Below are 22198 nucleotides of genomic sequence, written 5' to 3' on the forward strand. Positions count from 1 at the left end.
TTTCTTCTCTGAAGTCAATAAAAATAGATGTTTTAAAAACCAAATAAATAAAAATGTAAGAAAGAAAGCATATTCTGAACTGGCTGGGAGTTGTATGCCCCAGGACCTGGGCGTTAACCATGGAATGGAGTCCAAGATTGACAACCTTGTTGCCAAAACAACGGAGTCCTTGCCAAAACCGGTCTGGCTCAGTGGATAGAGCATCAGCCTGTGTACTGAAGGGTCCTGGGTTCGATTCCGGTCAAGGGCATGTACCTTGATTGCGGGGGTGTGTGCAGGAGGCAGCTGATCAATGTCTCTCTCTAATCAATGTTTCTGGCTCTCTATCCCTCTCCCTTCCTCTCTGTGAAAAATTAATAAAATATATTAAACAAACAAACAAACAAACAAAAACAACGGAGTCCCAGAGCAGCCCACATTGCCTATAATCTGTAACCATTGAACCCATTGTCATTCCTTTTGCATGTCCATTCTCATTCTTTTCTTTTTTAAAATTTAATCACCTTCATTTATTAATTATTTGTTTGTTTTTGTTAATCCTTACCTGAGGATATTTTTAAAAATATATATATTTTATTGATTGATTTTTTACAGATTAGGAAGGGAGAGAGATAGAGAGCTAGAAATGTCGATGAGAGAAACATCGACCAGCTGCCTCTTGCACACCCCCTACCGGTGATGTGTCCGCAACCAACTTACATGCCCCTGACTGGAATTGAACCTGGGACCTTTCAGTCCGCAGACCGACGCTCTACCACTGAGCTAAACCGGTTTGGGCATCTGAGGATATTTTTCCATTGATTTTTAGAGAGAATGGAAGAGAGAGGGAAAGACAGAGAGAAACATCGATGTGGGAGAAGCACATCAATTGGTTTCCTCCTGCAGGAGCCCTGGCCAGGGCCCAGGCCCGGGAGAAGCCTGCAATGAAGGTATAAGCCCTTGACTGAATTGAACCCCTTGGTCCACAGGCTCTATCCACTGAGCAAACAGGCTAGGCCTTGCATATCCATTCTTATCCTTTTTACCTATTTTCCCCATGTAATCTTTGTCCTTCTACCCAATATTTGGTAAGCATTTGGTTTAGTCAACCCTGTCTCTGCTTAATTGGCTCAAGTAGTGACAGGCAGCCCAAACCCACTGCTTCACAGGGACAAGTAAACACATTACATGGCACTTAGAGAGAGGAGAGGAAGGTCTTAGGAATAAAGAAAGGAAAAATAAAATAGAGAGGGGCATTGTGGGATTTCAAATAATGATACTGTGTATTTTTGTGGAAGAAAGAGGCCACATGCTAACCTTACAAGCTCAGGAAGGTCTGCATGGCAGTCTTGCAAACTCAAAGATCTAAAGTAACCACAAAGGATGGTCTGAAATTAAATTTTAACTAAGAGCAGTTATGGTGGGTCACCTCCTAGGCTGGTATCTTCCCTGACAAGGTCAATCTTCACCTCAACTGAGTTTATTGTCTTTTTGCATCTATGATAACATATTATTGAAATCCCAGGGTAGCCCGGCCAGGGTAGCCCGGCCAGCGTAGCTCGGTGGTTAAGCATCAACCTATGAACCAGGAGGTCATGGTTCGATTCCCAGTCAAGGCACAAGCCCTGATTGCAGGACTCTCCCAAGGGCAGCCATTTCTTGCCCTAGCTGGTTTGGCTCAGTGGATAGAGTGTCCGCCTGCGGACTCAAGTGTCCCGGGTTCGATTCCGGTCAAGAGCATGTATCTTGGTTGTGGGCCATCCCCAGTCGGGGGTGTGCAGGAGGCAGCTGATTGGTGTTTCTCTCTCATCAATGTTTCTAACTCTCTCCCTCCCCCTTACTCTCTGTAAAAACATCAATAAAGTATATTTAAAAAAAGGAAAAAAAGAGAAAAAAGGAAATGCCAGGGTAACTTGTAACTTCCCCTTTTTCCAGACCCCTTAGACTACAACCAAATACCTTGGGCACAGAACAGATACGACAAATTCCTTAATTGTTATTGTTATCATGTTAATTATTGACTGTAAACTATCCTGTACCCCCCCTAATTTGCTTTCTCCCTCCCTCCTAATCTATCACCAATAGATTTTATGTAACCCACTTATGTTTTCTCCTTTGAAGGTAATGTATAAAATAAGGTGAAAAACCATCATTCTCTGGAGTATTATCCCAGTCCATTGAGATTCCACTTCCTGGCAATTATTGACAGTGTGGCTCAAATAAACACACAAAAATTCTTTACAGGTATAATATGATTAACTTATTGACTTTTGCACCTATATGGGGATAAAATTCCATGTATCACACACACTCTCATTTTCCCACATAAAAATCCTTCAGCCGCCAAAACCAGTTTGGCATAATGTATAAAGCTTAGGTCTGTGGACTGATAGGTCCCAGGTTCGATTCCGGTCAACATTGGTTGTGGGCGCATCCCCAGTGGGAGATGTACAGGAGGCAGCTGGTTGATGTTTCTCTCTCATCGATGTTTCTAGCTTTTTTTTTTTTTTTTTTTTTTTAAATATATTTTATTGATTTTATACAGAAAGGAAGGGAGAGAGGTAGTTAGAAACATCGATGAGAGAGAGTCATCGATCAGCTGCCTCTTGCACACCCCCTACTGGGGATATGCCCGCAACCAAGGTACATGCCCTTGACCGAAATCGAACCCAGGACCCTTCAGTCCCCAAGCCGACGCTCTATCCTTTGAGCCAAACCGGTTTCGGCTATACAAAATATTTTTATTCCCCAGATATGTTTAATCACTTTCAGAATAAGGATACCCTATAATTTCTATCAAAATGACATTAAAATAAACCTTAGCAGGTAGCTTAATTTAAATGAAACTCCAGTCCACACACCTACCTCTCTGCTCAGCAAAACCTATCCAAGAGGTGAAAACTCCAATTCAATACTGAATAAGCATTCCCAGTTCTTAGAAATTATACCAAAGACAGTTTCCTGTAAAGCTGGAGTAGAATGTTGGGTAGTACAGTCAGCCCTATTATATTCTCCAATAAAGGCTGCTCTCTACAACCCCCCCCCTTTTTTTTTTAGGAGGATTGTATCAGCAGAGTCTTGCTTCATCAGACTTAGCCTTCTTAGTCCTCCAGCGATGTTTCTAGCTTTCTATCCCTAACTTTCTATCCCTCTCCCTTTCTCTCTGTAAAAAATAAAAAAATAAAAATCCTTCAGCCTGGTCAGCATGGCTCATTGGTTGAACACTGACCTATGAACCAGGATGTCATGGTTCAATTCCCAGTCAGGGCACATGCCCAATCCGGGCTTGATCCCCAGTGTGGGGAATGCAGGAGACAGCTGATCAATGACTTTCTCTCACCACATTTTTTTGTTTCCTTTTTCCACCCCTGACTTGAGAATATTTTTTATTGATTTTTAGAGAGAGTGGGAGTAGTAGAAACAGAGAAACATGGATGTGAAAGAGGCACACAATTGGTTGCCTCCCACATGCATTGAGCCTGCAACCAAGGTATCTAGCCTTGATCAGAATCGAACCCGGGACCTTTAGTCCGGTATCTGACACGTTATCCACTGAGCCAAACCAGCTAGGGCCCGTCATTGATGTTTCTATCTTTCTCCTCCTCTCTGAAATCATTAATAACATATATTTTTTTAAAGGAATTTTAAAAAAGAAAAACTGGTGTGGCTCAACAGTTGAGCATCAACCCAAGAACCAAGAGGTTGCCAGTTCAATTCCCGGTCAGGGCACATCCCTGGTTGTGGGCTCAATCCCCAGTCGGAGTGCATGCAGGAGGCAGCCAATCTCTGACTTTCCTCTCTTATCAACGTTTGTGTCTATCTCTCTCCCTTCCCCTCTCTCTAAAAACCAGTAAAAACATATATTTTTTAAAATCCTTCCAACATCATAAAAAAGATGAGAGATAACAAATACTGTAGAGATTGTGAAGAAAAGGGAACCCTCCACTGTTGGTGGGGAATGTAAATTGGTGCTGCCACTATGGCAAACAGTATGGAGGATCCTCAAAAAATTAAAAATAGAACTATCATATGATCCATCAATTTCACTTCTGGGAATATATCCAAAGGAAACAAAGACACTAACTTGAAAAGATAGCTGCACCCCCATATTTATAGCAGCACTATTTACAATAACAAAGACATGGAAACAACCTAACATGTCCTTCAACAGATGAATGGATATATAATGAGATATTATTCAGTCATAAAAAATGAGGAAATCCTACCAATTGTGACAACATGGATGGACCTTGAGGGCATTATGCTAAGTGAAATAAGTCAGAGAATGACACATACTGTATGATCTCATTATATGTGGAATTTAAAAATACAACAAAAATCAAACTTATTGAAAATCAGAGGAAGGTAGTCAAAAGTTACAAGCTTTCAATTTTTATTTTTTTGTTAATCCTCACTGAGGATATTTCTCCATTGATTTTTATTTTTTACTTTTTAAAAATATATTTATTGATTTTTTTTACAGAGAGGAAGGGAGAGGGACAGAGAGCTAGAAACATCAATGAGAGAGAAACATTGACCAGCTGCCTCCTACACACCCGCCACAGGGAATGTGCCCGCAACCAAGATACATGCCCTTGACCGGAATCGAACCCGGGACCCTTCAGTCCGCAGATCGACACTCTATCCACTGAGCCAAACTGGTTTTGGCTCCATTGATTTTTAGAAAGTGGAAAGGAGAGGGACAGACAGAGGGAGAGAAAAATGCATATGAGAGAGACATATCAATTGGATGGCTCCTGCATGCACCCCAAACAGGGTCTGGGATTGAAACTGCAACAGAGGTATGTGCCCTTGACTGGAATCAAACCTGGGATCCTGCAGTCCATGGGCCAACACACTATTCACTGAGTCAAACTGGCTAGAGCCAAGCTTCCAATTTTAGGATAAGTACTAAGGATATAATGTACAGCATGATGACTATCACTAACACTGCTGTATGCTGTATGATATATAGGAAAGTTGTTTAGAGAATAAATCCTAATAGTTTTCATCACAAGGAAAATTTTTTCTTTGTTTTCTTTTTATTGTATATTTATGAGAAGATGGATGTTAGCTGAACCTATTGTGGCAATCATTTCACAATATATGTAAATCAAACCAGCATGCTGTATGCCTTAAAGAGTGATATATATATATAAATTATTTCTCAATAAAACTGGGAGGGAGAAAGCTTCTCCGTAATCTAGAAGAGTAAGTCCAAGTCTCTCTTCATCTAGAACTTTATGCCCAGCAATATTTAGTTGTTTTGCCTTTGCTCCATGTCTGGAATGACTTTATGAGCTTTCAAAATATATAGATGTCTGAGCTTCAATCCCAGAGGTACTGATTTAATTGGACTGGACTGGAACCATATATGAGTATTTTAAAAAATATTTCAAGTAAGTTAAGAATCACGATTTAGCCAAAACGGTTCGGCTCAGAGGATAGAGCGTCAGCCTGTGGACTGAAGAGTCCAGGATTCGATTCCGGTCAAAGGCATGTACCTTGGTTGCGGGCACATCCCCAGTGTGGGGTGTGCAGGAGGCAGCTGATTGATGTTTTTCTCTCATCGATGTTTCTAACTATCTATCTCTCTAACTTCCTCTCTGTAAAAAATCAATAAAATATATTTTAAAAAAAGATAATCACGATTTATTTTCCACTCAGTTCAGGTTTTTCCAGGCTGGATTATGGTCTCTTTATGTGTTCATTCTATCGACTGTCAATTTATCTATAGTTCATCTCAGTCTAGTATCTGACTCTTCTGCTTCAAATCTTTCAGTGGCTGCCCAGCCTGTTTCTCAGTGGTTGAGCATCGAGCCATGAACCAGGAGGTCATGGTTGATACCCTGTCAAGGCACATGCCTAGTTCCAGGCTTGATCCCCAGTGGGGAACATGCAAGAGGAAGCCAATCAAAGATTCTCTCTCATCACTGATGTTTCTATCCCTTCCTTCCTTTTTTCTTCTCTCTAAAATCAATAAAAACATATATATATTTTTAAAAATTAGTCATCTTCTACTTAACTCATTATAAAAAACATATACATGAAGCCTTAGTCAGTTTGGCTCAATAGATAGAGTGTCAGCCTGGCAACTGAAGGGTTCTGGGTTCGATTCCTGTCAAGGGCACATGCCCGGGTTGTGGGCTCAATCCCCAGTAGGGAGCATGCAGGAGGTAGCCAACAATGATTCTCTTTCTCATTGATGTTTCTATCTCTCTCTCCCTTCCTCTCTGAAATACATCTATCCTATATAATAAAGATGTGATATGCAAATTGACCCTCACTCCATCATGTTGTCACAAGATAACTGTGCCCACAGTGGAGGAGGGTTCCCATAAGGAGCCATACTGAGCTATGAGCAGGGACCTGAGGTTACTTGGTGCTGGGCCAGGGTGGGGGACCTCAGGCATGACTCCACTCTGGGCTAGGGGACCTCAGGCCACACTCCCCACCTGGCACTGGGCCAGGGCACCTGAGGGTGCACCAGGGGACCTGCGGCTGCACCCCTAGCCTGGAAGGTGGGGCTGGCTGGGTCTGGCAGGGTCTCAGTTTCTCGCATTGGGGATGGGGTTGGCCGCGTCTGGGTCTTGCACGGTTTCCAGGTGCATGTGGGTGGGTGGGGACTTGACTCTGGGTCCCTTGGTGTTCTCCAGATTCTGACAGGAGGAAGATTTTCATATATATTTTACTAATTTTCTTTCATCTCTGACACTTCTATTATAGACAAAGGGCAAATAGCAATATTAAAATATTCCCTCTAATAAATTCCCTTTTAATGTGCATGAATTTTGTGCCCCAGGCCATTAGTTTTAATATATAAAAACCCAAGGTCTGTAATAACCAAAGACTCGACTGAACACCAGGCTACGTGTACAGCAGGCTCTGGTGGGCAGAGACTGGTGAGTGGGCTGAACTGCTGACCTCTCAGGAGTTCTTTCTCTCCAAGAGATCAGCAATTCAGCCAGCTTGCCAACAGCCTGGAGTGGGTGGCTGTTGATCAGCTCTGCCTCTCTGATCAGGCCCAGAGATAGGCCCAGAGTTGCTAACTGGCATAGAAACTGACCAATCAGAACCAAATCTGGGTGAACTTCAAAGGCAGAAGTTAAGGTGGGGGCTGAGGAAGGGTTTTAAGGGCAACAGCTGTTTGGTATAAGGTGTAAGAAAGTGGTTAAAAAAAAAAAGAAAGAAAGAAAAGAAAGCTGTTCAATTTTTTAATGATCGGTTTGGCAGTATAGTGCATATGGCTGGCTATCAGTCCAGATATAGGGATTATGTGTTTTTGTCTGCCAAGCGCATCTCCTCCTATTGAAAAAAGGCCCCCCCCCCACATTTAAGCAATCCTCTCATACATAATCTATCTATACTAATAAAAGGGTAATATGCTAATTAGACTGGGTCATCTTCTGGACATCCAATTTCTTTCCAGACAAAGTCATGATGGTGGAGGCTGAGGCAGAGGCAGTTAGGGGTGGAATCAGGCTGGCAGAGAAGGCCAGTTGGAGGCGAGATCAGCTGGCAGGGGAGGGCAGCTAGTGGCAATCAGACAGGCAGAGGCAGTTAGGGGTGATCAGCAGGGAGGCAGAGAAGTTAGGGGTGATCAGGAAGGCAGACAGAGGGGCTAGGGGCAATCTGGAAGGCAGACAGAAGCAGTTAAGGGTGATCAGGCAGTCAGGCAGGTGAGCAACTGGTTAGGAGCCAGCAGTCTCAGATGGCAAGAGGTGTCCCCAGTTAGAGAGGGTGCAGGCTGGGCTGAGGGATGCCCTCTGCCCCCCATGCACAAATTTTGTGCACTGGGCCACTAGTATCTACACTAATAAAAGAGAAACATGCAAATTCACCATCACTTTGCTACGTTCTCCAGCCAATCAGGAGGGAATATGCAAATTAGAAGGACAAAGATGGCAGCTGCTTCAGGCATGGAGTGGCTGGGCAGGGCAAGACGCCTGCTATGAGAGGGAGGGTGGGGGGTGATAGATCTACAGGAGCAGCACTCCAGCTGCAGCGAAGACCAAGACTGCAGGACCTGAAGTCTGCAGCAAAGACGAAGATGGCAGACTCCAGCCTGAGTCTGCAACAATGACGAAGGCAGCAGACTCTGGCTGGAGCCTGCAGCAAAGACAAAGAAGGCAGCCGAAACCAGTTTGGCTCAGTAGATAGAGCGTCGGTCTGCAGACTGAAGGGTCCCAGGTTCAATTCTGGTGAAGGGCATGTACCTTGGTTGTGGGCACATCCCCAGTAGGGGGTGTGCAAGAGGCAGCTGATCGATGACTCTCTCTCATCGATGTTTCTAACTCTCTATCTCTCTCCCTTCCTCTCTGAAAAAAATCAATAAAATATATTAAAAAAAAAAAAAAAAAAAAAAAAAAAAAAAAAAAAAAAAAAAAAAAAAAAAAGACAAAGAAGGCAGACTCTGCCTGGAGTGGAGGCCTGGGTCCTGGGTGCTGGAAGAAAAAACCGGTGGTGGAAGCCAAGGGAAGGAAGGCCTACTGCACCAATGGGCCTCTAGTAAATATATAAAAGGCTAATATGCAAAGTGTCCCCTTTGGAGTTCCACTGGAACCAGGAGTTTGATCTTTCACTATGACATGTGCTGACCACCAGGGGGCAGCACAAAACGAAGGAAGGTCCTGGCCAGTACCAGAGGGCACTGATTGGCCCTGATAGTTGGCCAGGCCTCTGGACTCTACCTATGTACAAATTTCATGCACCAGGCCTCTAGTAAAAATATATTTAAAAAAAAACACAAACCAAAACAAACATATCCTCAGGTGAGGATTTAAAAAACAACTATAACTAATGATACATTAATGGCTGCATAAATAAATGGAACACCAAAGTGATGCCTCTCTCTCTCTCTCTCTCTCTCTCTCTCTCTGTCTCTCTCTCTCTCACTCACTCTTCCCCTCCTCCCCCCACCCTCTCTCTTTCTATGTCGTCAATAAATAAAGCCCTGGCCGATTTGGCCCAGTGAATAGAGTGTCAGCCTGTGGACTGAAGGGTCCCAGGTTCAATTCCGGTCAAGGGCATGTACCTTGGTTGCAGGCACATCCCCAATCTGGGGTGTGCAGGAGGCAGCTGATAAATGTTTCTCTCATTGATGTTTCTAACTCTCTATCCCTCTCCCTTCCTCTCCATAAAAAAAGTCAATAAAATACATTTTTAAATGAATAAAAATTAAAAAAAAAAAGAAAGGGCTCAGTGGATAGAGCATTGGTCTGTGAACCTAGGTTCGATTCTGGTCAAGGGCATATACCTAGGTTGCAGGCTCTTCTCTGGCCCCATTCCTGGGTGAGGCCATGCAGGAGGCAATCAACCCATGTGTCTCTCTCACATAAGTATTTCTCTCTGTTTTTCCCTCTCAAACTCTCTCTAAGAAATCAATAGAAAAATATCCTCAGGTGAGGATTAGATAAAAATAAATAAGTAAATGAAAGAAAGAAAGGAAGGAAGGAAGGAAGGAAGGAAGGAAGGAAGGAAGGAAGGAAGGAAGGAAAAAAGAAAGAAAGAAAGAAAGAAGAAAGAAAGAAAGAAAGAAAGAAAGAAAGAAAGAAAGAAAGAAAGAAAGGGAGAAAGAAAGAAAGAAAGAAAGAAAGAAAGAAAGAAAGAAAGAAAGAAAGAAAGAAAGAAAGAAAGAAAGAAAGAGAAGGAACAGTATGAGCAAGGACCCTGGCTTGGGGAAGATCATGGCACGTTCAAAGAACTGAAAACATGTAAGGACAGGAAGGAGGATACTGTGGCCAAACTTGAAGACAGGATGACTCAGAGCTTTCTTGGCCAAGTTAAGGCTGAGCATTTGATCCCAAGAGTGCCCAAAAGTCTTGAAAAGATTTAAGTAAGGGAGTGTAATATAATCAGATGAGGTTTTTAAAATCTTCATGCAGTGTGGAACTTCAGTGGGATTTGGGAGTTCCCAATCATCTGCCTTTCCTTTGCAGATAATATTCTGGAGTATCACTAATGGTTAAATTCATCTCCTGTGACTTGTTGTTAGCTAAATGATCAGAATGTGACCCTTCTTACGAAGTCCTGGGAATAGCAGTGGAATTCCTCACTGTTGTTGGGTCATTCAGTAAACACTCATTGGGGGCTATTTTGTGCAGGGCACAGATCCAGACTCTGGGGATACAAAAAGAAAAACAGATTTGAACTTTAAAAAAAGCAAGTTCTATTGCATAGATAATAACAAAGTTAAAAGAAAAAAAAGTTAAAAGGCAGCTGACAGAGAGAAAATCTTTTCAATAAAATATTTAAAGGATTAGTATCTAGTATTTATGTATATTTAAAAATGTAAAATAGTACAGCAATTTTGGAAAACTGTTTGGCAGTTTCTTATAAAGTTAAACATACATTTACATAAGGCCCAGCTAATCCACTCCTAGATACTTATTCATGAGAAATGAAAACATATCCATACAAAGACATATAGAATTCACAGCAGCTTTTTTATAGTAGTCAAAATATTGGAAGCAGCCAGAAGGCAAATGGATAAACAAATTGTGGTATATTTATACAATGGAATACTATTAAGTAATAATAGGGAACAAACTACCAATATAGTCAACAACATGGAAGAATCTCAAAACCATTATGAGAGAAAGAGACTAGAACAATTTTTTTTTTAAATTTTCTTTATTGAGTTTAGAGAGAGAGGAAGGGAGGGAGAGAGAGAAAAAAAATCCATTGGTTTTTTCCCTCCACTTAATTATGGATTCACTGGTTGATTCTGTGCTTACCTTGACTGGGGAAGTCAGTGTGCAACCTTGGTATAGCAGGACGATGCTCTAACCATTGGGAAAACCCCCTGAGGGTTTTTTTTTTTTTTTGTTTGTTTGTTTTTTAGTATATTCTGTCTGATTCTATTTCTACAAAAGTCCACAAAAAACAAATCTAATTGTTCTCTATAACTGAATCTAGAATAATGTCGAATCAGAAAGTGGATCAGTAGCTGTGTAGGTGCTGAGGTGGGGGAAGGGTTGGCAGGGATTATGTAGGAGAATGAAGCACAGGGGACATTTTTTTAAGCTTAATATTCCATATCTTTTTTTTTATATATAAATTTCATCTTTTTATTTTATTTTATTTATTTATTTATTTATTTATTTATTTTATTTTGTACAGAGAGGAAGGGAGAGAGATAGTTAGAAACATCGATGAGAGAGAGTCATCGATCAGCTGCCTCTTGCACACCCCCTACTGGGGATGTGCCCAAAACCAAGGTACATGCCCTTGACCGGAATCGAACCCGGGACCCTTCAGTCCCCAAGCCGACGCTCTATCCATTGAGCCAAACCGGTCTCGGCAATATTCCATATCTTGATTGTTGTGATGGTTACACAGCTGTATACCTTTATCTAAACTCATCAAAATTTACATTTAAAACGGATGCACTTTGCCAAAACCGGTTTGGCTCAGTGGATAGAGCGTTGGCTTGCAGACTGAAGGGTCTCGGTTCGATTCTGGTCAAGGGCATGTACCTTGGTGTGGGCACATTCCCTGTGGGGGGTGTGCAGGAGGCAACTGGTTGATGTTCCTCTCTCATCGATGTTTCTAGTTCTCTATGCTTCTCCTTTCCTCTCTGTAAAAAATCATTAAAATACATTTTAAAAAATAAAACAGATGCACTTTATTGTGTAAAAATTATATTTTACTAAATTAGATTTTTAAGTCTTTTTTTTACATTTAAAAAAACACAAGGAAATTTTTTTTTAAAAAACACAAGGAAAGACAATTGTCTGATAAAATATTTGACATGTTTTAACAAAGAATTAATGTCTAATACACATAAAGAGTTCTTTAAGTCAAATAATTCAATAGAAAAATGGACATAGGACATGAAAGGACAATTCAAAAAAGACGAAATGCAGTGGGCAATAACAAAGAAAAGACACTTGTCCTTATAAATCTCAATAAATGAGGAAAAAACAAACTTTAATAATGGAATTGTCAGATTGACAATTTTTAAAATTGTTGAGAATTCAGAAAAACTATCACTTTCACAGTGTGGGTATGTAACTGGGAATATTTTTAGAATATTATTTGTCAGTGTATAAAAATTTCATATGTGCACAATCTTGACTCAGCAATTTTACTTCCAGGAATCTGTACTGATAACACTGATATGTATGCAGGGATTCTATGGAGTAAATATTTTTCTTTCCTAACTTTACAGATGAGATGAGTGAGACATGGAGTTGAGTTGCCTAAGGTCATGCAGCTAGTAAGTCATAGATCCAAGATTCACTCCTATAATTTGTCTCCAGAAATTGTGCTGTTAATCACTCTGCTATATAGATCTCCATTCTCTCCTAAATGCCATACATGGGCACTATTTGTCTTTCTCTGACTTGTTTCATTTAGCATAATGCCCTCAAGGTCCATCTATGTATTTACAAATGGCAAGATTTCATTGTCTTATGACTGAATAATATCCCATTTTATAAATGTACTTTATCCATTTATATATTTTCTTTATCCATTCACCCACCAATGGACATTTAAATTGTTTCCATATCTTAAATTGTAAATAATGCTGCAAAGAACATGGGGATGCATATGTCTTTTTGAGTTAGTGTTTTTGTTTTCAGATAATATCCAGAAGTGTAATTACTACATCACATGGTAATTCTATTTTTTACTTTTTGAGGAACCTCCATAGTGACTGCACCAACTTACATCCCCACGGACAGTGCACAAAGGCTCTGAAAGGTGAGTTGTTGAACTTCTATGGGGGAAGGGCCCTCCAGGCACATACCTATGTGTGTATCAGTGGATGTCACAGGGGAAACCACTTGGCCTAAATAGTGAACAATAAGTAGTTGAGTGAGTATGGCTGGAACTTTAGTTACATTTCTAGGTGACAGGTAGGGCCTGCAATGATTTGATTTGATTTGATTTGTACCAGATCCTGAGATCTGTATTCACTAAGATAAGACTCCCTGAGGCCATAGTGTGCAGCCTCCTTTGAAGAGGATCAAGCCAGAGACAAGGTATACAATCTATACAGTAACATAACATCACCAAGTAAGCAATGATGAAGATGCCTAATTTGGGTAGTGATGAGAGATAGTGAGAGGAAGGGATGAATCTGGAAGACATTTGTGGAATAAGATTGATGACTGATTACTACTGTGAGGGGGCATGGTAAGAGCTTAAAGAGGGAGAAGTTTGTTGGGGAGAAAACTGGGCATAAGTTCCTTCAAAAGGCATCATTTATATATATAATCTCCTTCACTGCTTGTTACACAGGATATTGTAATTTATTTGTTTTTCTTCTTTTCTTTTAGGATATTGTAATTTATAAACTTAGCTGTGTATGAGTCTGTCTCCTTTACTAAGCCATGACTCCTTCATCTCCTCCAGTGTCTAGTGTCCTGTCTAGCACAAATCAGTGACCACTGAATGAAAGAACACAGCAGACCTGGTGGAGGGGAGCAACGGAGGGGGAAAAAGAAATGAGGAACATTTGTAATAATATGAACAATAAAGATTTATTTAAAATAAATAAATAAATAAAAAGAACACAGCAGAGAGAATGGCTTCTGTTTACTAGTAGGATGGGTTAGGGGAGCAGGGAATGGATCCTCCAGGGGTGTATGAGAGGCAACTGATGGATATTTATATCTCTCATTGAAAGTATTTAAGATAATGTACTGGCTTATAGGTCTCAGATATACAATTCTGCAATATATTATCAGTATATTATAATCACAAAGGCTGGGAGGCAGGAAGTTCTTCGGCATAGGTCAGAAGCCTGTCCTAGGGGAGACTGCTCAATTTTTCCTCAGTCCTTTCCTTCTCTGGGTTAGCCCTATGGTGTGACAGTATTGACTGGCTGTGACACAGATGGCTTCAGTATGGGGGAGAGTGTCCCCTCCAAATTCTGCTACCACTGCCCAGAACCTGATTCTAAAAAGGCACTGTAGGAGAAGCCTCAGATTTCTACTTCCTTTCTCTAAACTACCAAACCTTGAGATGTATGGCAAGAGGTGGCATGTCTTTGGCAGGATGTCACAGGCTGATGTGGCAAGGGGAAAACAGGGAGAACAGCCAAGAAGGTGTGAACTTTGGCAGACAGGAAGGAAAGGGGCCTGAGACTGGGGATGTGAAAGGAGAAAGGAGCTATGGGCATTTTCATCATCATTATTATTAATTAAAATATTTTAAACATTTTATTAAAATCATTTAATATAACTACCATTTGGCATTAACAATTATTAATGCTTACCATATTTATGTCAGTGTTTTGGAAAGTATTTAAGATAATATTACAAACATAATGTCATTTAACTCTTAAATATTTCAATATGCATTGCTAATAAAAAAAATACTCGTACATAGGAAATAAAGTTAATAATATTGTAATAACTGCCCTGGCTAGGTAGCTCAGTTGATTAGAGTGTTGGCCCAATATGCCAATGTTGTGGGTTCAATCCCCAGTCAGGGCACACAAGAATCAACCAATGAATGTATAAATAAGTAGAACAACCAGTCAAAGCTTCTCTATCTTTTTTAAAATATATTTTTATGGATTTTAGAGAGGAAGGGAGAGGAAGAAGGAGAGAGATAGAAACTTCAATGATGAGAGAGAATCATTGATTGGCTGCAATATATCATCTGTATAATGTATTGTGTGTTCACCACCCCAAGTCAAGTGTTTTCCATCACCATCTATCTGCCCTTTACCTTTTTCTACCAAGTCCTAACCCCTTTCTCTCTGATAATCACCATACTGTTGTCTCTGATCTTTTTTCCCCTTTACTTAATTCTTTCACCTTTTTCACCCAGCCTTCCTCTCCTCTGAAAGCTATTAGTCTGCTCTTTGTATTTCTGAGTTTTTCTATTTTATTTGTTAGTTTATTTTATTAGGTTCTACATATAAGTGAAATCATATGGTACTTGTCTTTCTCTGGCTTATTTCACTTATCAATACTCTCCAGGTCCATCCATGCTGACACAAAAGATAAGAGTTCCTTCTTTTTTTTTGTGGCTGAGTAGTATTCCATTGTGTAAATATACCATTATTGCTATATTTTTTGTTGTTGTTAAGAGAATATTTATTGGGTAAATTACAGGGGTAGAAAAAGTAATGGACTTAGCAAACAAGTTCTGGAGATAAAGGAAGGGCCCTTGGAGCTTGGGAGTGAGGAAACTAATGGTAATGAGCCTGGGGCCCTGAGGGGGAGGGGGAGTGGTGAGGAAGAGGAGAGGAAGAAAAGGGGAAGGGAAGGAGAATGGGAAGCACAGACACAGAAGTGCTCCTAGGAGGGAGAGTGCCCCTTTATTGTTCTCTTGAGGGAGGTTTGCTTGATCAAAAACGGGTTAACCTAGATGCACAAAAACAATGAACAGGAAAAGATAAGCCTTTTACTAAAAAAGTTATATGCTTGAGGCATGACTACCCATCATGACTTGTCCAGTTAGGAATTTATGATCAGATCATCCTGTGAGATTACTTTTGGCAGAATTCCTTTTTCGTTCAAACTATGTATGGTGTCAGATGAGTACTACACTTATCTGGATAATCATTTCATAAGGTATATAAATGTTTAATCACTATGCTGTACACTTGAAATGAATAATAAGTTTATTTTTATTGATTTCATAAAGGAAGGAGAGGGAGAGACAGAAACATCAATGATGAGAGAGAATCATCAAACAGCTGCCTCCTGCACGCCCCCCACTGGAGGTTGAGCCCATAACCCAGGCATGTGCCCTAACTAGGAATTGAACTGTGACCTCCTAAAGTTCATGTGTCAATGCTCAACCACTGAGCCTCTGAAATTTTAAAAAATGTTCTGCTCTGGCCAGGTGGTTCAGTTGGTTGGACTGTCTTCCCAAACATCCAAAGGCTGCTGGTTGGATTCCCAGTTAACTTTTGAGTTCAATCCTCTCTCTCTCTCTTGAATCAATAAAAACATCCTTAGGTGAGGATTTTTAAAAAGTTCTCATATAATCCCCTAGTATTTTAAAAAAATATGTATTTTATTGATTTTGTACAGAGAGGAAGGGAGAGAGATAGTTAGAAACATTGATGAGAGAGTCATCGATCAGCTGCCTCTTGCACACCCCCTACTGGGGATATGCCCGCAACCAAGGTACATGCCCTTGACAAGAATCGAACCTGGGTCCCTTCAGTCCCCAAGCCGATGCTCTATCCATTGAGCCAAACCGGTCTCGGCTCCTCTACTATTTTTATGCCCTCCAAATTAATAATCATTCCTTAATATCATCTAATACCCAGTCTATATGCAAATTTTCCCATCTGTCCCCAAAATCTTTTTACAGTTGGTTTGTTCAAAATAAGATCACATTACATATGACTCTTATGCTCTTTTGCCTCTTCCGTTTTATTTTTTTTTTAATACATTTTCATTGATTCCAGAGAGAAAGAGATAGCAACATCAATGTTGAGAATCATTGATTGGCTACCACCTGCAAACCCGCGCCCAGGAACCAGCAAGAATCCTGGGACTTGAACTAGCAAACTTTCAATGCATGGGATTACACCTAACCAACTAAGCCGCACTGACCAGAACTCCACCTTCATAATTTTTACTGTTATCAGGTTTCCCTTGTTCCATAGTATTAATTTTTTTTATCCTAACAATAACATCTGTGAAATAATAGGTTTGATATGTAGTTCAAAATTTATTAAAAGAACACACAAAACCTTAGCCAGTTGGCTCAGTGAATAGAGAGAGCATTGGCCTGCGTGCCAAAGGGTCCAGGGTTCGATTCTGATCCAGGGCAGGTACCTTGATTGCAGGGTCCTCCCCCAGCTGGTCCCTGATGGGGCTCATGCAGGAGGAGACCAATTGATGTGTTTCTCTCACATCATTGTTTCTCTCTGTCTTTCCCTCTCTCTACCACTCTCCCTAAAAGTCAATGGAAAAATATCCTTGGGTGAAGATTAACAAGAACATACAAAAATGTTCAAATTCCACTAGTGGTAGGTGCCTCACACTTTGGGAAATGCTGGAGTGGAACTGATGTCAGGGAGTCCCACCAACTCTGCCTTGAGACCTGGATTGGGCACACTTCTCAAGTGCTTCATTTATTTCCTAAATCAGTTAGAAAGATAGACTATAATATCCGCAGATGTTAATTACTAGTCTAGTGAGTGACTAAGGTAAGCTCTTCCTGGAAGACTTCCAGGGACCTTTGTGCAGGCACCTCTGATCACCTGAAGCGGTGGGGGAGGGGAGAGCAGAGGGAAGGAAGGCCTTGGTAAAAGTTACCCCTCAGTTAGGCACCAGCGTTAGGGAAGCGGAGAAGGGAAAACCCTCTTGGAGGCAGAAGTCTGTGAAGCGCCTGTCCTTTCCCACCTTTCCCTTCTCCCCCCAAGGAGGAATTAACCTGGTGTTCCAGGGCCTTTCCCCCACACGAACCAGCCCTCACCCCGGGGACAAAGAAAACTCCCTGAAGAAAAGTCGGGTGTCAGGCCTCAGTGAACCTCAGCTGGCTTCTCTGAGGGAGGGCAAAGACGGAAGGAGGGGTTTGTGGTTGAGGAGAGCCAGATGGTCCACCCTAGCCCCGGAAATAAGAGGCCCGGCCCAGCCCACAGCGTTTTTCCAGATCTAGCTGGGTCTCAGAGGCCAACAAACTCCACCCCATTCCCTTCTGGGCACCTCGTGGCCCTGGCGGGTTTGTTTATGAATCCACCTTCCTCCTCCCCCAGACTGGCCCTCAGCGCCTCCAGGTTCGCCCAGGTTCCAGTTTCGTGGGAGGGGGAATCCTTTCCTCCCTCTTCCTCCAGTTTCTACTGCAGATGTCGGCTAAGGGCAGGTTCTTTTTCCAGACCTGTTGAGCCTGTTGGGGGTCATTCTTTTTTCTGGATAGAGGAAGCTAGGAATAGTGTAACCCCCTCCTCAAGAGGGGACTCGGAGCTAATTGTCTCACGAGAGGAAAGAGAAAGGGAAACTGCTTAATTTTTCGTTAAAGGACTTTAAAATTCTCTACTGCACCCAGTCATCCTTGGGCTGCCGAGGTCTGGTTGGGGTGGGGAAACTGGTAACAGTAAATTGGCATTAAGCACAAGCTTTCTGCCAGGTCTGCTGAGCTTTGGATCCCCGAGGAGCCTGAGGGGTTTGGATATTTGGGGTAAGGGAAATGTTTTGATTATGTCTTTGTTTCAAACTGGAGTCCCTAGGGGTCAGACTTAAATGTTCAGAAAAACTCTTTAGTTGCTCAGTTTGGGACCAGGTTCCTCTCTGAGCTGGATGGAATGCAGGGTAGGGTAGTGAGCCTGCTTCTTTAGCTCTCAAGATGCAAATGGATTGTGGAATTTCGAGTCATTACACAATTTCTCTTCCTTTTCCCCACCGTGGCTCAAATCACCTCTGCTTTTATTTGCCAAAGGATCTTCAAGCTCCAGAGACCATGAGCTGGGTGCACAGTCAGACCTGTCTTTTTATTTTTTATTTTTAAATATATTTTATTGATTTTGTACAGAGAGGAAGGGAGAGAGATAGAGAGCTAGAAACATCGATGAGAGAGAGTCATCGAACAGCTGCCTCTTGCACACCCCGCACTGGGGATATGTCCGCAACCAAGGCACATGCCCTTGACCGGAATCGAACCCGGGTCCCTTCAGTCCCCAAGCCGATGCTCTATCCATTGAGCCAAACCGGTTTCGGCCAGGCCTGTCTTTTTAGAGCCCTCTTCAAAAAAGAAAGTATTCTAGAAGGTTGGGCCAGAGTTCAGTTCCAACAATAACTAAAATGTATTCTTGACCATGCCTCCGAACTCTTAAGATAAAAACTCATTTTTCCCCCTCAGACTTTCCTCCTCCAGAAAACCTCCAGATCCACAGACTGGTTGTTTGGATATTTGTTCCACTCTGAACAAAGGCCTTCCTAGTAAAAGGTAAGGTTAAGGCAGTGCTTCTCAGATAAGGAAACAAAGACATAACGTAGATACAGAATGAGTTATTTAAAATAATGATAATAAAAATAAGAAGAATAAGAATAGTCCCCGATTTCTCATCACTAGGTTCTGGGCTTCCCAAACAGAAAGAAATCCGATTTGTTATAGTTTTGTTGTTTCTTGTCTTTCCAGAGCCCTAAAAAGACAGGAAGGTGTATGATGATCCATCAAGCTTCTAGACACCGTAGCATGGGGAAGTCACTTTAGACTGCATGTGTGAAAAACCCAGGCTTGCCAGCAACGATTGCTTAGTGGTTGAGCGTCAACTCATGAACTAGGAGGTTAAGGTTCAATTCCCAGTCAGGGCACATGCCCAAGATAAGAGCTGGATCCCAGTTGGGTGTGTGCAGAAGGTAGCTGATCAATGATTCTCTCTCATCATTGATGTTTCTATCTCTCTCTCTCTCGCTCTCTGAAGTTAATAAAAGTATATTTTTTTAAAAAATGAAATCAATAAAAATATATTTAAAAAATTAAAATCAATAAAAACATAAACACCTTGTTTTCTTGTTTTGAGAGTTAGAATAAAGGTTTAGAACATTATCTGTTTAGGCTGTTAGAACTTAACTTGTCAGCGGCTCTTGCTTTTTTCCCCCTAAGCGCCTTTATTCTAAAACATTTTTATCCAAAGAGTTCCAAACTCTTTTTAAATTTTTTATTTATTTAAAAAAATTACTTTTTATATTTTATTGATTTTACAGAGAGGAAGGGAGAGGGATAGAGAGTTAGAAACATCGACCAGCTGCCTCTTGCACACCCCCTCCTGGGGATGTGCCCACAACCAATGTACATGCCCTTGACCGGAATTGAACCTGGGACCTTTCAGTCCGCAGACTAACACTCCATCCACTGAGCCAAACCGGTTTCAGCAGCTCCTTTATTCTAGAGTAGCCAGAACAAGTAAAAGAAATGTTAGTCAATTTTGCACTTAGCTATAGTTGAAAGCTTTCTGAGAGGGAATGTTACAAAGATGGTATAAAAAGATTTTGAATCATCTGTATTTCATTTTTTGAATTATCAGTATTATAATTTGTAAACTCTTCCCAGTTACCAGATTGCTGTGTGGGAAGTTGATGAAAGCTAAGAGTGTTTTCAAAATCAGGAAGAATGATTTATTATTATTATTATTATTATTATTATTATTAATCTCTAAACCATTTATTTCTCTGGAGCAGGAGCTGGTGGTCCCTGGAAGCAGGGTAGGGAAATGTGGAGGGCTGCAGGGCCTGCTGAGGTGGGTTGGGTTGGTGTGGCCCTCAGGGAAAGTGGAGCTGTTCTTGTCTCAGTATTTTATATCTGGGCTCTAGGCCAGCAGGTTGCACAGCAGCTGGCTGTTGGAATGGTTCTGTTCTGCGCGCCACCAATCTTGCCCATGCTGTGCAGGCCGCAGACTACACATGGCTCACTTGTACAGGGAAAGTGCTGGTCTGGAATCACACGCACCATGATGTACTTGGTGGGCATGGCAGTGGCCTGCGCCACTACTGGGTGAGTGAAGAGAGGAGCTGTCAGGCACCTAGGCACGAGGCACCTTGGTGTTCACCATGAACATCCCCTTGATATAACTTGCAAAAGGCAACCAACTGAAGGCTGACAATCAATCCTCAGCATTGCAATATCTGGAGACCTGTATAGGACGTTCAGGAACTACATCTTCCTCTTCCTCTGTCAACTACATGCCAGGCTTTGAGGATACAAAATGAAAAAGCATCATCTGGGTTTTCAGATTGCTTTGTCTACTTGAAGATGTTTATATACCTCTAATGGATGTATATACAAAGAAGACAGTGGACAGAGTATTTGATTCATGGAGGAGGTCAGAAAGACTTCATAGAAATTATTCTTATAAAAAATAAGAGTAAAATTTTAGGAGCCCAGAAGAACAAGCTGAGTGAACTATGATTCTGGTCTTTGGAGACCCAAGAAAGCATGTGTTTGGGGAAAACTCTATCCACTGAGCCAAACCGGTTTCGGCTCCATGTTGACTTTAAAAAATGTTTTATTTTTAGAGGGAGAGAAAGGGAAAGAGATAGGGAAACATCAATGAGAGAGAAACAGATTGGCTGCCTCTTGCACACCCCTCACCTTTAAGCTAGGCATGTGCCCTGATATGAAATCAGCTGATAACCTCTGGGTTCATGGAGTGATGCTCAACCACTGAACCACACTGGCCAGGCCACATTGCTTTTTAAAAATAATTATTGTTAAAAGTATTAGATATGTCACCTATTTCCTCCCCTCCCCCCATTGATCCCTACCCCACCCCACCCCAGGCCTTCAGCACCCTATTGTCTGTGTCCATGGATTATGCATATATGCATACAAGGTCTTTGGTTGTCTTCCACCCACCAACCCTCCCCCGCCTTTCTCTGAGATTCTGCACTCTGTTTCATGCTTCCACGTCTCTGGATCCACTCCGTTCATCTGTTTGTTACTTAGATTCCACATATGAGTGCAATCATATGATACTTATCTTTTTCTGACTGACTTATTTCACTTAGGATGATACTCTCCAAGTCCCTCCATGCTCTCAAAGATTAATATATTCTTCTTTTTTATTTTTAAAATATTTTTATTGATTTCAGAGAGGAAGGAAGAGGAAGAGAGAGAGAAACATCAATAATGAGAGAGAATCATTGATCGGCTGCCTCTTGCACGTTCCCTACTGGGGATTGAGCCTGCAACCTGGGCATGTGCCTTTGACCAGAGTCGAAACCTGGGACCCTTCAGTCCACAGGCCGACGCTCTATCCACTGAGCAAAATTGGCTAGGGCTTCTACTTTTTTACTGCTGCATAGTATTCCATGGTATAAATGTACCTCAGCTTTTCATCCATTCATCTACTGATTGGCACTTGGGCTGTTTACAGATCTTAGCTATTATAAGTTGTGCTGCTATGCACATAGGGGTGCACACGTTCTTTCTGATTGGTGCTTCGGGTTTCTTAGGCTATATTCCTAGAAGTGGGATCACTGGGTCAAATGGCAGTTCCATATTCAATTTTTTGAAGAAAGGCCATACTGTTTTCAATAATGGTTGCACCAGTCTGCATTCCTACCAGCAGTGCACAAGGGTTCCCTTTTCTCCACATCTTCACCAGCACTTGCCATTTGTTGATTTGTTGATGGTAACCATTCTGACAGTATGGTACCTCATTGTCATTTTGATTTGCATCTCTCAGATTAGTGAATTGAACATTTTTTCATATGTCTCTTGGCCATCTGTCTGTCCTCTTTGGAGAAGTGTCTATTTAGATCCTTTGCCCATTTAAAAATATATATATTTTATTGAT

The 22198-nt window shown here is 41.4% G+C and overlaps 1 non-coding gene across 1 annotated transcript; it reads right to left on the reverse strand.

Annotated features, from left to right (window-relative positions):
• Window positions 1–2956: 2956 nt before the first annotated feature.
• Window positions 2957–3093, reverse strand: LOC118731069. Its single transcript, XR_004991768.1, has one exon. It is a non-coding gene; the product is annotated as a small Cajal body-specific RNA 4 (non-coding RNA).
• Between the last annotated feature and the right edge of the window lie 19105 nt (window positions 3094–22198).

This window comes from Pipistrellus kuhlii, unplaced genomic scaffold (assembly GCF_014108245.1).
Source record: "Pipistrellus kuhlii isolate mPipKuh1 unplaced genomic scaffold, mPipKuh1.p scaffold_m20_p_3, whole genome shotgun sequence".
Classification (NCBI taxonomy): Eukaryota; Metazoa; Chordata; class Mammalia; order Chiroptera; family Vespertilionidae; genus Pipistrellus; species Pipistrellus kuhlii.